The 14,429-nt window shown below is 40.9% G+C and overlaps 1 long non-coding RNA gene across 1 annotated transcript; it reads left to right on the top strand.

Annotated features, from left to right (window-relative positions):
• The first annotated feature begins 5,823 nt into the window (after positions 1-5,823).
• LOC129868382 (uncharacterized) lies at positions 5,824-9,875 on the top strand. The gene is made up of 5 exons (XR_008761756.1): positions 5,824-5,982; positions 6,153-7,611; positions 7,704-7,979; positions 8,098-8,850; positions 9,073-9,875. It is a non-coding gene; the product is annotated as an uncharacterized LOC129868382 (long non-coding RNA).
• The last annotated feature ends 4,554 nt before the right edge of the window (positions 9,876-14,429 follow it).

The raw sequence follows: 14,429 nt of genomic DNA, 5'->3' as shown, positions 1-14,429 counted from the left end.
TTCTGCCCACTATGACTAATTTGTTCCCGTTGGAAACAACAGGCTGTGGTCTATCTTAGTTGTAAAAATCTTTGATAAAACTGGTTGTAGTTATACATGTGCCTCGTTCAATGAATCAGGAAGTTGGAAATTAGTTTCCTAGTTCCGACTACCATTGAACACGGCATTATAGGACGTCATTGTGAAGTTGGCTAGCTAATGGTGCTTTCAAGACAACTGTGAACTCGGGAGAAAAAAAAACGAATTCGGAAAGTCAGAGCTCTAGAAAAGGGTCAGAGTTCCCAATTTGGAATTCCGCATTCAAAACGATTTTTCTCAGTCGGAGTTTTTTTCTTCCAGAGTTCACAGTGCTCTTGGATGCACTGAATATGGAAGTCGGAGATTTTCCAGTTCCGAGTTCCCAGTTGTTGAGAACGCGGCATAAACTCATGCGTAGACCATAGGCGGAAATCCCAGGGGGGACACGACCCCCCCATCCTGGGAAAAATATGATTTGTCCCCCCAATATATCACTGTAAACATAACTCATTTCAATAATATTAATAGTACGCAATGAAAGCACTTGTCCTGATTATAGACACTTAATAGCGCGTTTTTGTTTCAAAAGATTGCGAACCCTTGCCCTTTGCTTCACAATGGTTTGATCCACTGCCTCTCACCCCCCAGCCCTCTAGCAGTGGCACATGATGCAGGTACGTGCATGTGTGGGAATCTGACATTGGCTCTGTCGTTGGTGGCTGACATCCAGTAAGGAGTTCAAACAAAAGATATGTTAGACATTTCTTTACTTTTACCACTCAACACGAGAAAACACATTTATAACTGTCATTTATAGTCTTAATTTTCGCTACATTAAATTACAGGTCACTCGTTATGTTAGCTAGTGGGTTAGGTGACGTTTGCTAGCTAGCTACAGTAAGGCCTAAAGTAAGGCCACCAGACTGTTTTTTTTAATATATTTACATTTTTAGTCATTTAGCAGACGCTCTTATCCAGAGCGACTTACAGTAGAGTGCATACATTTTATTACATTTTTATTTTTTACATACTGAGACAAGGATATCCCTACCGGCCAATCCCTCCCTAACCCGGACGACGCTATGCCCAATTGTGCGTCGCCCCACGGACCTCCCGGTTGCGGCCGGCTGCGACAGAGCCTGGGCGTGAACCCAGAGACTCTGGTGGCGCAGCTAGCACTGCGATGCAGTGCCCTAGACCACTGCGCCACCGGGAGAGCCATCACTAACATAGAGAGGCTGCTGTCACATACAGACTCAAATCTCTGGCCACTTTAATAAATGTACTTAATAAAGGTATCACTAGTCACCTTAAATAACGCTACTTTAATAATGTTTACATATCCTACATTACTAATCTCATATGTATATACTGTTCTATACCATCTACTGCATCTTGCCTATCATTAGTCACTTTAAATAACGCCAGTTTAATAATATTTACATATCCTACATCACTCATCTCATATGTACATACTGCTCTATACCATCTACTGCATCTTGCCTATGCCGCACGGCCATCACTCATCCATATATTTATATGTACATATTCTTATTCATCCCTTACATTTGTGTTTATAAGGTAGTTGTTGTGAATTTATTAGATTACTTGTTAGATATTACTGCATTGTCGGAACTAGAAGCACAAGCATTTTGCTACACTGAAATTAACATCTGCTAACCATGTGTATGTGTCCAATAAAATTTGATTTGATTTGAACATTACCCATTTTTGCTGCTGTTTGATATGGAACGCCGTTTGGGTCTTAAAGCACTTGGTCAAAACGCGATCTTTTTAATGCTCTATGTGTAAAGTAAACAGGTGCAGGCGCTAAATTAACGCGTGCACGTGTTAAATTAATGTCTTCACGTGCTAAATTAACGCCTACACGCGTCAAATAAACGCATGCAAATGTGCTTGAAGGCGGTTCAACATGTGCTAAATAAACGGCTGCAAGCGGTCAAGTTAACGCCTACAGCTGCTAAATATACACCTATACACGTTAACTTAACGCGTTCCTTAATAAGCTAATTTTACTAGCCAATTTCCCTAGCTCCTCCTTTCAACCAGGTTTCAATAATCAGTGTACAGTCAGTTTGATGCAGCAACAACACCACAATTGAAGATGGCGAGAAGGAACTTCCTTATCCGCTGCAAACAGATCCTAAATGACTGCACTCGATAATCCTGGACTTGATCCCCTTGAGTCCACGTTAACAAGGTTGATTATTTTTAAATACTATTGTAGCGGCCCGCACAGACAGTGGTCTGTTATGTGGTAGGCTATTAGTGGGTTGTGTTGTACTTACCAGTGTTCGCGGGGTCCGACATGCCAATCAACCTGCTATCTGCCAATCACGGGGATACCTGGAATGTTCTGGTGTTTGGCGGAGAGGCGTGGAGGGGGTTGGGCAGGGGGATGGAGCATTTGAAGTTAAGACCAGGTTTAGCCATTGTTCTCTCTCTCAAGAGAAGGTCACGGTTGGCTTGTGGGGTATCTTTCGTTTATTTGGCGTGGGCTACGACCAAACAGTAGCTTGTGTAAAGTTGGGTTAATAAACCGTCAATTCGTAAACTCAACCGTCTGTCTGGACAATTGTTCCTTTATGATCTTGCCAGGTCATTAATAATAGTGTAATCATAAAGTTGATCCGCACACCCCAGCCATCGCTGCAGTGAACGGTGCAGTCTTGTAACATTTTTACAGCCCTGCTAGCTACATAAAGGTGATTTATTGTCAAGGAGTACTGACGTGAAACATGTTTTTGTATTTTTAGGCATTTTTTTATATTTTCAGGTATTTTTAGGCTGGCTAACTATAATATCAATGCCACCTAGCCTTAGCCGCGCTAGCTCGCGATTAGCATGAAAACATTTACAAAACTCACATAAAGCTCATTTGACCTAAGACAACCCTGTAAAAACTTTGCTAATATCTACAACATACCAGCTTTCCAACAGCACATATATTACTTTTGAATACCCTTTGAAATTTGTATATTTCATCTAAGCCTATGATGCAGAAATTAACAACTTCAGAACCAGGGACGTTAGCATTAGTACTATGATACTGTTTTAACATGGTCTCTATGGTCTCTATTTTCACAAAACTGTCATCTTGCAGAATGGAAACCATGCAGAGGAGCCTTGACTGGGCTAGGGGGAGGCTGATAAATGTTGCTTCAGCAGATTATCTAGTTGATCAAGTATCTCAGTTCATTAAGGAGATTCGTTCCTCTGGCTGGCATGCACAAGGTAATGTCATGACGTTGGCCTATTTGGGTACAGCAAGCTCTCCCTGCCCCCTACAACTACGCTGCTGTGGTCAGAGAGAGGTTGTAAATTCCTGAGGAGAAGACCCTACCACATGGCCACAACAGTATAAGAGGCAGAGTAAGCTTTCATAGAAAACAAAGGAATTTCTTCCACCTCACAGAACTTGAGGTACGAACAAATGTCATGTTCCGGAGAAAGTATAAAAGATCGGTGAAGAATCCAGCTACGAACTGGTCCGTTTGTTACAACTTGGGGAAGCTCATGGGAGACGGTGTGGCAACATTACCATAACGCTGTTTATAGAATAGCCTCAGATATGAGGTTTACATCTAATTGTTGTATAAGATGAATGAGTGAGTATGATACTGTTTGCAAAATTGTGTAATATACCTTTGGACTGTTTAATGAAGGAAAACCCAATTCCCTTTTTGATTTGAACTAAATCAGAGGACCGCGCCTGAGCCCAGTTAGGGTCAGGCATCCTGGGACTGTCACGACTCCAACCGAGGCAGGCTCTCCTTCCCGTTCGGGTGGCGCTCGGCGGTCGTCGTCACCGGCCTACTAGCTGCCACTGACTCTTTTTCCTCCCCCTCCTTAATTGTTTATTTGTATCACCTGTGTTCAGTTAGTTGTTAATTAGTGTGGCTTTATTAGTCAGCCAGCCCGTAGGCTTCTTTGTGCGGGATTGTTATATTGTAGCTTTTGGGATTTCGGGAGTGTATATGGTTATTGTGGACTGGGTTTGTTTCTCGTGTCGTTGGACCGTTGTGTATGACACCCAGTACGTCCGTGTTGGACATTTTTGTTTGCCAGTTGGGCATTAAAGACTCAACATATTGAAGCTCTGCTGTTCCTGCGTCTGACTTCGCACCCCCCGACACCCAGGGCGTTACAGGGACAGCCCTTTTTCAGCCCTTCCGAATAAAACCCCCACTCGGGTTTTCTATCACCAGACCGAGCTTACCTCAATTTAGAGATGGCTAAAGGTTGCAGACCATGATTCTCTCAATCAAGGGAGGACAAAAGGTTGCAGACCATTGCTGACTCTTTTAACCATACCACGTGGTTAAACTCTTAGACTATCGATACCGACAGAATAATAACAAGTCTTTGATATTAATTACTAGTCTGCAGCTAGGAATTCGGTATCAATGAACGCGAAGAACGACAACCACCGAAACATCCATTCTACAACTACACGAATGAATGTCACTCTGAACTATCCACTCTAACCTACGACAGAGACAGAGAAAGAGAGAGAGAGGACGGAAACTCTCCAACAGGAACTAACTTTTCAACAGCGATCAAAACGACACACTGAGCGTAAATATATATATTGTTTGCAATTGTTCCCGAATGAGTGAGCGTTCATGTGCAAAGGATTAGCATTTCAATGGTTATAATTATTAACTCTGTAGTGACGTCTCAGTCGACCCCCACTTCCCTTTGGTCTAACAACAATGCCGGTTTAGCCCACTAGGGCACATTCTCCTATCATTTCTTGTAACCATTATTTACTTTGTTTGTTTGTTTATGCATTTCTGTGAATTACTTAGTTAGCAATAAATAAATGATTTAAGACAATTGATGTATGGATGACACATAGTGAAGACTGGGTTTGTGCAGATAACCAACAATTTACGACGTTTGGAATGAGACTAACGCGAGGTAAAGTAAATAATTCATTAATTAAGAAGACTATGGATCAGATATGAAAATATCTGAAAAGTTATGTTAAGAAATGATAACTTTGTGATCTGAATATTCTCCTTGTGTAACGCTCGTCTTCCTCCTCGTCTAAAGAGGAGCAAGGATCGGACCAAAGCGCAGCGTGGTTTGAATACATATTTTAATTATAGCAACGAAGACGAAAAACACTTGACAAAATACAAAACAAAAAACGACGTGAACAAACGAACGAAAACAGTACCGTGTGGCGAACAAACACAGACACGGCAACAATCACCCACAAACAAACATTGAAAACAGCCTACCTTAATATGGTTCCCAATCAGAGACAATGACAAACACCTGCCTCTGATTGAGAACCATATTAGGCCAAGCGAACAAACCTAAACATAGAAACAAATAACATAGACTGCCCACCCCAACTCACGCCCTGACCATACTAAATAAAGACAAAACAAGGGAAATAAGGTCAGGAACGTGACACCTTGGTGCCCCGACTTCCTAGTTAATTACAGTTACATGATTAATCAATCTAATCGCGTAATACTAATTACAGGAATCTTTGATAAAAACTAAGTCTTCAATTTAATGATAGTAAAGACACGAAAGTAAGCAGCATTATAGTGGGTTTGGTTGGGTTTACTGTTGCCCATTGTATTCGTTCTTGGTCAACATTTCTATTTATGTCTTGGCTTTAAAATCCAATATTATAAAAACATTACTTGGCCACAATTTGTGACAGTTACTATAATTCCAAAGTGTTTTTGGAATGAGGGGTCGGGCGGCGTGACAATACAATAAGTAGCCTAAACGCAGTTTATTATTGTTACAGTCAGTTCCGGTTACCAGGCTCCTCGAACTTGGAGAGGAGCTAGAGGTGCACCTTGTTTATGCCATCACTCAAGAGCAACTGAGGTTTCTGATGTCCTGTCCTTTCAGCGTGTCTCAGATGGCAGATATTCTACATGTGTCCCGATCAACACTCAAATGTTGTCTAAGGTCAGTTGTTCTTGGGTGTAATGCTATAAACTACAGACTTTAGATGCATGGTTTCCAGTTTCTTACCAATCAAACAATTTTGGAATGACTACAATCAAGACAGGACTTTAAAATGACTATGATGATATACATTACCTCATCCCTGTCCATTGTTACAATTTTTTCCCCAGACACTTCAATCTGTCACATGCACCGTTATATTCTGACATGTCAGACTTGGCTCTGGATGAAAAGATTAAGGACTTGGTGGCTGGGAACGATAATCTTGGACCGGAGGCTGTTCGAGCGCAATTAAGGGCATTGGGAATCCGGGTGCAGAGACGCAGAGTGAGGGACAGCATGATTCGTGTTAACCCGAGGGCGGCTGCCCTCAGAGCCATGTCGCAGAGGCTACATAGAAGGTCATACCGTGTTGCTGGACCAAACTTGTTATGGCACCTTGATGGAAACCACAAACTGATAAGGTAGATGTATCTTTGTGATAGACACAATTATCTATATCACTGGTGAGAAGTTGTATATTGTAACATCTCAAATTGTTCATCAACTTGTTCATCAACAACTAACAGTTCAGTAAGCAATGGCCCAATGTCAATCATGTGGATAATAATTGTTTTATTGTGTTTCTGCTACTTCTGTGAACGATAGAATATCTGCATCATGAAATTAACAAACATGCTTATATTGAGGACATACTTACATTTACATTTAAGTCATTTAGCAGACGCTCTTATCCAGAGCGACTTATCCAGAGCGACTTACAAATTGGAAAGTTCATACATATTCATCCTGGTCCCCCCGTGGGAAATGAACCCACAACCCTGCCGTTGCAAGCGCCATGCTCTACCAACTGAGCCACACGGGACCACGTTTTTGCCACATACTGAGGCAAAAACGGTTGGAACAAAGTATTTGTGCCTAAGTGTGAACAACAGGAGAGTCTGTCCTCTTGACTCATTAACTTGATTCATTAACATTGTTCCACATTTTGGATGTTAATTTAATATCTGGTCTGCTGTGCTTTCTGATTTAGGTGGAGGATAGTCATAAATGGTGGCATTGATGGGTGCAGCCGCCTCGTTGTGTTTCTTCGTGCTTCCAGCAACAATCGCAGCAGTACTGTAATGGATTGCTTTGTGAATTCTGTCTCCAGATATGGCGTTCCCTCCAAAGTTAGGACGGACCATGGAGGAGAAAACAACATTGTCTGCTTGTTGAATGTAATACATATTGCAAATATTATTTAAAAAATAGCGCTACATGCATCCTTAATATCTTCTTGACCTACACATTGATTACATTCTATAGTGAGTGATGCATGCGGCTACTTTTTTTTTCTGTAAATCATTTTCAGAACGCATTCACATTATGTTTGAAAGCTTTATTGCTTTCTCCATGTTTTTGAAATGTATAAGCCTTTAAATGACCTTTTACTGACTACTTCTACAAACGAGGCTACACTTGTGGGAGCACCTATTCCTGTGGCACCACTTCTTGTGGCCCCCCTCCACCTATACCACTTCCTGTGGCCTCCCCTCCACCTATACCACTTCCTGTGGCCTCCCCTCCACCATTCCCTGAGGCTTATCATCCATCTTCACCACACTCTTCTGTTGATGTTGGTAATGAGTAAGTCATCCCTGTAAATAATTAAATGTCTTGTTATTACAGATGAATTGTGGGAAGTATCTGAACTTTGTTATTCTGAATGTCTCTTTTAGTGTTGAACTCCAAACACTGCTGAAGTTAATGAGATGCCAACCAAATTATCGTGATGAGGGACAACATTTATGATTGTGCAATGAGAGGCTTTAAGAGAGCCCGCTTTAATCCGGAGGCAAAAATAGACATGGCTTTTAGGGATGCTGACGAAAAAGGGGCAGCTGATGAGGGTGGTCCCTCAAGAGAATTTCTCCGGCTGCTAATGAGTGCCATCCATTCCTCTGCAATATTTGAGGGACCTGATTGACAAAAAGGCCTTTCTTGCAACTCTCAAGGTGAGTTACACTTTTACACCAACAAAGACACATTTGTTTATGGCAATATATATATGACTTGAGTAAGACATTTGAATGGAATGTGTCCTTTATTTACTGTTTGTTTTCTGTGTGACAGCAACATGGGGGTGTAGAGCCACATTTTTTCAGACACTATACAGGCAAGTGTGTGGCCTACAACCTCCTGTGCCAGAACTGAAAGAAATTGCGGAATATGACTTTAGAGAGAAGTTAAGTACTTTATACTGTGATTGGATGTTATGTTACTGTTAATTTGCACAAAATTTGAACATTTTTGGGGTTGTAGTTCATGACAACTTTTCCATGTGGATTTGGTTCATTTTTGTTGGCAGTCAATCTTTAAGGGTAGTGATAATCAGTTTATTGTTTTGCTAATTTGTCCCAAAACACAGTTCAATAAACAATCTAAGATCCAGTTAACACAAACTGTTGACGAGGCAGAGGAAGTGGTCACGTTGGGTCCAGTGCGATACATTCGTACATTGGAGAGGGATGCCCTGGTGGAGTCAGCCACAAAGTTCTACTTAGAAAGCAGGATGCGGGATCCTCTTGAGTAGTGTTTCCATATATCTAAGGAATCTCAAGTTTAGTTAAATTCTTCAGGGCAAATTCATAGACTTATTTTTACTTTATAGATTCAAAGAGGGTCTGGAGTGTCTAGGTCTCCTGCCTTACATGAATAGACACTCAAGCCTCTTCAGAGAGGTTTTCATCTACGCTGAGAAACCTATTTTGGACAAAGACATAGCTTCTCTCTTCAAAGCAGAGCACTCCCCACCTGGTACCAATCAAAGAGCAATAGAGAGAAGAGTAATATATTTCTGGAGGGACTGACTTCTGGAGGTGGAAGGTTAGATGCAAAACCATGATCATTGAAGTAACACGGCCCACATCAGTAAAACATCACCTAATCACTCTCACAACTGTGGGACAGCATTTTGTAGCCTTATTCTTCCATGGGCCCCCTAAGAATGTAATAAATTAAATCCCAAACTACTTTCACTTAAGAGTACTGTGTTCTCCAACAAGTGTTACTTATGGACTTTAATGACCTCCCCTTTCCTTTTTTCAGGGGGGAACACATACCCTTTAACCATGGAGGTTTTCATTTTCACTTCGGGGGCTTCAGCATTCCTAGGCTGGGATTGCCAGTGGAGCCACAGCTACAGTTCTCTGCAACCGCACGGCAAGCGGTACCAGAGCGCCAAGTATAGGTCCAAGAGGCTTCTAAACAGATTCTACCCCCAAGCCATAAGACTACTGAACATCTAATCAAATGACTACCCAGACTATTGCTGCTTATCTATGCATAGTCACTTTAATATCTCTACCTACATGTGTATATTAACTTGACTAACCAGTGCCCCCGCACATTCTCTGTACCGGTATCCCCTGTATATAGGCTCGCTATTGTTATTTTACTGATGGTCTTTAATTATTTACTTTTCTTGTAACTGCATTGTTGGTTAAGGGCTTGTAAGTAAGCATTTCACTGTAAGGTCTACACCTGTTGTATTTGGCGCATGTGACAAATACAATTTGATTTAAAGAATTCATATAAGGGGAATTATCCAAAACGTTTATTGCATGACCACCTAGTGAGTTCGGAATACTGCAGCCAATGTTAATTGATATTATGAAAGTTTCCGACAGGATTGTCCATCAGCAAAAAAAAGTTGTCATGTTTTAAAACTTTCACTAAACAACTAACCAGAATCATTTGGACAGGTATACATAATGCAGCTTTAATATTTAAATAAGTTTATGATTTCTTAGTGGGTAAACTGAGCATTATGTAAAGTAGTTTAGCCATGTATGTCAAGGGACTGTTACAATATGTGCAATGTTACATAAATAAATCTTACAGTAAATATGGACGTTTCATTTACATGTGTTATGGCAATAAGACACTGTAGTTGGTACACAGGTCGCGGTGCAGCAAGTTTGAGGCTAGTGGAGAAGCACAAGTGGGACTTTGAGTGAAGTAACTAAGGCCAGAAAAGGATATCAGGGTGCCCAGGAACTTGAAGCTGCTGATCATTTCCATGTACAGTAGATGGGAGAATGGTCAAGTATCACCATCTACTTTGTTTTGCTTATGCTGAGAGTTGTCCTATCACCATTGTCAGGTCCCACAGCTCCTTCATGTACTCATGTCTACCGTGGTAGTGTCGGGTCCATTCTAGGGATACACATTCTTATAATGTAAAAAATCTAATTTGTTATTACAGGATTTACACCCAGAGCCTGCTAACCAGTTTGCGGGTCAGGATGGCGTTGAAAGCAGAGCTATAAAATAAAATGCACTCTGACGGATTTAAAAATGTATAATTGACATTTGTTGGAACAATAGGCAAACTGGAGGTGTAAAAGTGTAGCACAATCTATTGTTCCAGATTTTATTTTATCAATATCGACTGGGCTGCAGTGGAGACGGTAAGAAGCTTCAATATCATGGGGACCTAACTTCTAATGTCCTTTCCTGGTACACCCACAGACACTGCATTCAAATGCCAACCAGCGGCTCTCCGCCCTATGGTGGCTGAAGACATTTTGCCTGATGTCAAACATTAAGAGTGTCAGATTGAAGTGTCTGGAAAAAATGTAAACAGAACCATAAGAGCAGATTACTTTGTCATCTTTACTGGCACAGTTTTAAAATGTCTAATTGTAGTCACTTTCAATTGATTCATTGACTCCAAGAACCATAGATTGTTTGAGGTTCATAACATTAACACAACTGACAGACGTTGCTTGACTGTAAATTAGGATACATGTTTTAATAAGATTTTATATTTGATTGGGCTTAACGTTGCATACCTTGTGTTGTGCATGCATGCCAACCAGGTGAGAATCACCAAAATGAATTGATACTTGATGAATCAGGTCTTCTCTGCTGCTTTATAAGCCTTGCCCACTCCAAGCTCCTCTTCATGGTTCCCTTCTGCAGGAGACAATTGTGAAAATAAAGAGGAAGGAATGGGAACCCTATACCTTTGAAGCAGTACTAGGTATATGCCTGAAGTTATTTTACTCTTAATAAGCTTCGATGGAATATATTCAAAGTGAACATGCACATGAAAGTCTACTCTGTACGAAAGTCTACTCTGTTCGTACTAACGTTAGCAAGCTAGCTAACGTTAGTACCTATTTCATTTATGTGAAGTCGTCAAAGATGGAATCTTTGCTATCGTCAGTTTATTCCAAGATCAGCATGCAGCTGTATTGCTTTTAAGTCCCTATGATAAACTGAACTCCAAACTGAACAGAACTACACTCTCTTCTACAATTGTCTTAAATATCTTTATGGTCTCGTTGCAAAAGCTAAATTGTCGCCAGGGGACTTTGAAGCACCTGTGTGCGGATCTTGGAGGAAACTGACGATAGCAAAGATAACAAACACCACATAAACGGAATTGGTGCTTGCTAACTCTGCAAATTCAGCTATTGTGGGAAGCCAGCCAATATAAAATGAAAACATAAACTATATTAAAATAACAAAAGGTTGCAGCTTACGTTGTGTAAATGGTGAACTCATACAGCTATCAACCCTTGTCACTGCAATCCGTTTCACATTTGCTAGCTGACTAGCTTGCAGATCGAAGCCCATTATAGAATGATAATAGATGATAGAAGCCCATCTCCTACTGTAAATAACCTGCACATTGTATGAATGTGTGTGTGTAGCCAGCCAGGTAGAACAATGGAAGAAAAAAGATGGACATCAGAGCATTTTTCAGTACACCAAAACGCAAAGTATGAACCCTAGTAGTCTAATATCTCAAAGACTAGTTGATAAAATGTTAATAAGAAGTGAAATGCTAATGGAAATGTTTCATAATGATGTCATTTGGCAGATCAGGCAACAGATGGCACACAGACAGAAGAGCTGGGGACAGATAGGCAGGGACAGACTGGGAGTCTCAGGTAAGTTTGTTGAGTCTTTGTTTGGCAACATTATGAAAGGTTCTCTCTTTTTTTAGACTTGTAAAATAGGGACATAATTGGAAAATGCCATGGATACCCCCTCTCTCAACTTAAACTGGTGACTGAACCAAGATTTGTTTAAGGCAATGGTATTGCTGTTGTGATTAATTGTGTAGTTTTGGGTACCGGTAGTTAGGAGTATGGCAAACACCTTATATATAATTATTAATTTACGCCTACTGTATGATAGCTACAGACAGTACTATGTGACATTACCAAAGATTTTTACAACTAACTCAAGATAGACCACAGCCTGCTGTTTCAAATGGGAGCAAATTAATCACAATGGGCCAAACAAGCAAGGAGGTGGGCAGAGCAAAGCACGAGCTAGCAAGTTCCTATTGGTGCATCGTAGCATTATTTCCAAATTTCCATTTCCAGCTTGCTAGCTACTTCCAGACACAAATGAGAGAACACCTCACTCTGACCATTTTACTCGCCCTAGCAGAGCTGGTTAGCCTGTTTTCATGTTATCTGACTAACTGTGCTGCTGGCAAAAATCTAAGTTTACTAACACTGGTCACCGTGTTGCACGTTTGTAATTTCCTCAGCTATTCTGCGCTGAATTTACAAACGCACCCCATATCTCGTAGAGAGTGGAAACGCCAACTGGATGCTTCACATTTATACATCTGGTGAAATATCTGGTTCATCGTTCTATCTGTGACATTACTCTGTGGTAACGTCTTCCTCTTTGGGTTTTAAGGTGTGTTGTTGCCACCAACTGGACAGTGGCAACAATGTCTCCGCCATTTCCTGGAAGCAAGAAATCTAATCGTTTTCCTTATTTCAGTTTATGTGACAAAACAACTCACAATATAGAGAATCGTTGTACCATCGAAACTAGGGCTACACAGGGGGTACTTAGAAGACTCATGAGACCGTAGGCCACCTGTTAAAATGCACTTCAGGGGTACTCCGGGCAGAGCAAAATTCAGTTGGTGGTACAGTAACTGAAAAAGGTTGGGAACCAATGATCTGAACCACTGTGAAATACAATATTTTTTTAAGTTGGTGTACAAAACCAAAAGTAAAAGACACAAAAACTAAACTTAAGAATGGGAAGCATAGAAATAGTGCATATAGAACAGATCTACCACTTCTTGGACTTGATTTAAATGAGAATGACAAATATACAGTACCAGTCAAAAGTTTGGACACACCTACTCTTTCAAGGGTTTTTCAAAATGTTTAGTATTTTCTACATTGCGAAGACAACAAAACTATGAAATAACATACACTGCTCAAAAAAATAAAGGGAACACTTAAACAACAGAATGTAACTGCAAGTCAATCACACTTCTGTGAAATCAAACTGTCCACTTAGGAAGCAACACTGATTGACAATAAATTTCACATGCTGTTGTGCAAATGGAATAGAAAAAAGGTGGAAATTATAGGCAATTAGCAAGATAACCCCAAAACAAGGAGTGGTTATGCAGGTGGTGACCACAGACCACTTCTCAGCTCCTATGCTTCCTGGCTGATGTTTTGGTCACTTTTGAATGCTGGCGGTGCTTTCACTCTAGTGGTAGCATGAGACGGAGTCTACAACCCACACAAGTGGCTCAGGTAGTGCAGCTCATCCAGGATGGCACATCAATGCGAGCTGTGGCAAAAAGGTTTGCTGTGTCTGTCAGCGTAGTGTCCAGAGCATGGAGGCGCTACCAGGAGACAGGCCAGTACATCAGGAGACGTGGAGGAGGCCGTAGGAGGGCAACAACCCAGCAGCAGGACCGCTACCTCCGCCTTTGTGCAAGGAGGTGCACTGCCAGAGCCCTGCAAAAGGACCTCCAGCAGGCCACAAATGTGCATGTGTCAGCATATGGTCTCACAAGGGTTCTGAGGATCTCATCTCGGTACCTAATGGCCTCTGGCGAGGTAGCATAGGAACTGAGAAGTGGTCTGTGGTCACCACCTGCAGAACCATTCCTTTTTTGGGGGGGGGTCTTGCTAATTGCCTATAATTTCCACCTTTTGTCTATTCCATTTGCACAACAGCATGTGAAATTTATTGTCAATCAGTGTTGCTTCCTAAGTGGACAGTTTGATTTCACAGAAGTGTGATTGACTTGGAGTTACATTGTGTTGTTTAAGTGTTCCCTTTATTTTTTTGAGCAGTGTATATACATTTTACAGACACAGTATATTTTACAATAGTTATCTGTTGTTTGTTTCTCTTTGCCATATATTTTCCAACTGTGCTGTTTCACAAAAGTCCTGAACCTACAGTGCATTTGGAAAGTATTCTGACACCTTGACTTTTTCCAGATTTTGTTACAGCCTTATTTTACATTGCATTAAAACAATGTTTTCCTCATCAAACTACACACACTACCTAATCATGACAAAGCAAAAACGGGTTTTTAGACATTTTTGCCAAATTATTAAAAATTAAAAACGGAAATATCACATTTACTTAAGTAATCAGACCCTTTACTC

Source organism: Salvelinus fontinalis, chromosome 2 (genome assembly GCF_029448725.1).
Source record: "Salvelinus fontinalis isolate EN_2023a chromosome 2, ASM2944872v1, whole genome shotgun sequence".
Classification (NCBI taxonomy): Eukaryota; Metazoa; Chordata; class Actinopteri; order Salmoniformes; family Salmonidae; genus Salvelinus; species Salvelinus fontinalis.
This window is presented reverse-complemented; position numbering and strand designations above follow the sequence as displayed.